This window comes from Lathyrus oleraceus, chromosome 5 (assembly GCF_024323335.1).
Source record: "Lathyrus oleraceus cultivar Zhongwan6 chromosome 5, CAAS_Psat_ZW6_1.0, whole genome shotgun sequence".
NCBI classification, from domain to species: Eukaryota; Viridiplantae; Streptophyta; class Magnoliopsida; order Fabales; family Fabaceae; genus Lathyrus; species Lathyrus oleraceus.
Window position 1 is genome coordinate 342,618,153 of NC_066583.1, and position 3,824 is coordinate 342,621,976.

A 3,824-nucleotide genomic window follows, 5' to 3' on the forward strand; every position below is an offset into this window, starting at 1 on the left:
GTTTTCAAGTTTTGGTGTTATACATATGTTGTTTTTTTTATGTTGAAGAATAAGATATTGATATTAAGAGTTGTCAAAATTCTATTACGCATTGTTAAAAAATATTTGTATTGGTATCTTATGTAATGATTAATTTTTTTGTAAATTATATAGTAAATCAAACTATAAAAAATGTTTAGAGTGCGAGACCGCCAACCTGCCAACTCGTTCGTAAACAGGGTGGGCTTGACTTTTGAACTCGAATGCCTAAGTTGGCCTGCCCCGCCCCACCCCTATTTTGGATGGGCTTAAACGAGGTGGATCTTAAGCTTTTCCACCCCTAACTGCAACAATGTATCCTACCTCAGTTGTGGATAGAGATACACTTGCTTATTTCTTGTTATGTTATGAGACAAACGAGTTACTAAGCAATTTCAACCCAACAAAATTAAAGTCACAATACCCAAATAAGACATAATTCTTTCCTTTGGGGTACCATAAACCCATTTGTGGTGTACTAGTGAGATATCTCATATTGCATTTTACCGCAGTGATATGTGATTCTTTAGTGTTTGCTTGAAAATGGGAACAAAGATACAACAAATGATAGCAAAACATGATGCAATGAGATAAAGGAGATAATTGATCATACCTTAATACCTGCTTTTTTTACTGGCTTTCCTCCCTCATCTTTATCCAAGTTACATGACATGCTCATTAGAGTGGATACAACTTTTGCTTTGTCCATCCTGAATCTCTTGAGTAGTTATTTATAATATTTTGCTTGATTAATGAATGTTCCTTCTTTTAGATTTATGAATTTGAAGGTATAGGAACTATCAAAGCTCTCCTATCATTGACATCTCGAACTCATTCTGCATCATCTTTGAAAACTCCTTACACAAGATTTCATTAGTAACACTGAATATGATATCATCAATATAAATTTCAACTAATAAGATGTCATGCTCAATTTTTTTTATGAAAAGGGTTTTGTCAAACTTCCTTATTTAAAAATTACTTTTCCAAGCAAAAATTTGCTCAAATGATCATACCAAGCTCTAGGAGCTTGTTTCAGACCGTACAAAGCCTTTTTCATTTTGAAATTTTGATTAGCAAAAAAGAGTTTACAAAACCTGAAGATTGGTGATGACTTCTCGGCAAGTGTATCGATAGTGTCAATTTAATAAAATATCGAACCCACGGGGACTGCTTTTTAATAAGACAAAAAGTGTGCAATGCGTAGAAATTAATAAATGAAGGGGTTCAGATTTCAAAGCGAAAATAACAAAGAGTTCAGATATAATTATGAAAGTGGTCAGGTTGTTTCTAGAATCCCCTATTTCTCTATTATTGATGTTTGATGTCTTACATTAATAGTCTCATCATTATAATCTCACAGTGAATTAATAAAACCGATATAACCAATCTCTTACGAAATAGCTCACTAATCACTACTCGGGGCTTCCTATCCCTAGTCCACCAGCGTAAGCATGATTAGGAGATGTAACATAACGTTAATTCACTAGCCACTATTTGGGGTTGCCTATTCCTAGTTAACCAGTGTAAGAATGACAATTGCCCTAGGCCTAACACATAGACTAATAGTCAGTAATCCCTATGTGCCCAAAATCAGATTATAAGAGTATCTCACATAAAAAACATTATGAATGAGAAACAATTGAATTGGATTATAGATTAAAGCATTCATGTAAAGTCAATCAACGTATCGCCCAATAATATTGAAATAGATTCATCATAACACAACCTAATCTAGAGGAGTTTAGCTACTCATAATTCAAAATACAATACCAAAAACAATTGAAGAGAATAACATACAAGATCCCCTGAAGTATTGGCCTCAAACGGCTCCAAATGATCTCAAAAACCACTTCTGATGGTGTAAAATCGTACTCTCTATGCCAAATTTCATAACCCTTGTGAAAGTGCAGAAAATCCCCTTTAATAGCCTTCAGAATGGACCATAACGCATCATGAAAGTCCAGAAAAAGAATCTATCTCGCGCGTGATATCCTGTATCTCGTGCGTGATGCTTCGTATGATTATTCTAGTGGCTGCACGTTTTTGCTCCCTTTTCACCTGAATTTTCACTAAGTCCAATTTCTTCACACTTAGATATTTTTTCCTTATTGCTTAGTCTTTCTTCTTCATTTTTTCTCCTTTTCGACTTGTTTTGATCAGTTTCTTCGAACGATTTTATGCAATGACGGATTGTCATCACAACCCCAAACTCAAACTGTTGCTTGTCCTCAAGTAATTCGCTTGAAACTACACATTTCAACAAAAAACAAGTCGCACAATAACAATTGAACATCACCAAATAATTTTTTTCTTTACCTGACCATCGTTCTAGCTTCCACTTTGATGCGGAAAATTCGGAAAACGTCCTCAAACATTGACTAGTACTCAACTTGTCTCTCATCCCACTTTGACTCACTCAATGGATAAGGTCATCTCTCAATCAACATGCAAACTCGGTTATGCTTAGCTTAATCATGTTCTAATATAACTCATCAAAGAAATCAAAACACACATATTAGAGGACTTTTTAGGTTGTAACTTGGCTTAAGTACAGGTAGGATATATTTGGGAAAGTAGGTTTAAACCTTTGGAGTTAAGTGACTAGTTCTCCTTCTATCATCATACCCTTTTGTTCCTTCTTAATGGTATTAGAGATTTTTTCAATTGTGGTCCTTATTATGCTTAACATTCTTTTTCTTTTTCTTTTTCTTTTTGAAAAAGTGTCTTTTTCCACTTCTTATTTTCTCATAATTTTAAATTTTGACCAGTTTTCTCTAGTACCCCAACCCCAAACTTAAAAATTTGCTCACTTCCAAGAGCAACCCCAAACTTAATCTTTTTCATACACTTTAAGAATTATAATTCTACCTACCTCCAAAGCGAGGGTGGAAAGATAAGACCTTTCAAGTCTTATAGCTAAAAATTAAGGCTAAGTCACCGAAATAAAGGCTAAGCTCAAAGTGGCTAGCAACGGATATACCTATTACTACAAGGTGGCTTAAAAAAGCTCAAAGTTATAAACAAACAACTGCCTCAGTGTGTGTTAATCAATTAAGACAAATTTAATCAGAAATAGTTCAAACCAGATAAGACAATAATGCATGCATACACTCAATAAGAAAGAATAGTGAATAATTGAATATTTGGCTCAAACCTTACTAGTTGAGGTATCTGAAGGTTGAGTACAAGTCCTTTGATTATATTCCCATCCTTTGCCTTCAAGGTGTAAGTTGCTTTCCTGATTGTCAAGTTCCTTTTAGATCATTTGTTTAATGCTAAAGTGTTAAACTTGTAAATCTGAAGAAAAAAAAGATAGTTATTAACTCGTTCATTAAAGACATTTAACTGAATATTACAAAGGGGGAATAACACTTATAGTGGTTATTACTCTTCTCTAGGTTACATTTGAAAATAAAAACAAAATCTTCTAAAAAACAAACAACATGTCTTTTCATATGTCATTATTACGGAAAAGATCATACATATCATTCATTGTGTTATTGAAGTCACTGTTCTGCCTCGTCCATTTTTCGTGCATATGGTCTCTCCTCCTTGCTCGCTCTTGATCTTGGTTAGTGAAGTAATTCTCCATCTCTTCAGCTGATGCAAACCGAGCTCTTAAGCTTTGAGCCAGTATATGGTTTTCTTATTGATTATAGAATTCTCAGGACACAGGATCCAATCTCGGAGGTTTAACATACAAAGTGGATGAAACTTCCGTTATCCACCTTGTAACCCCCACTACATGAGCTTCCATTCTTCTTCAAAACTCTAAATCTTGTTTACCTTGCATTTTTTATGGT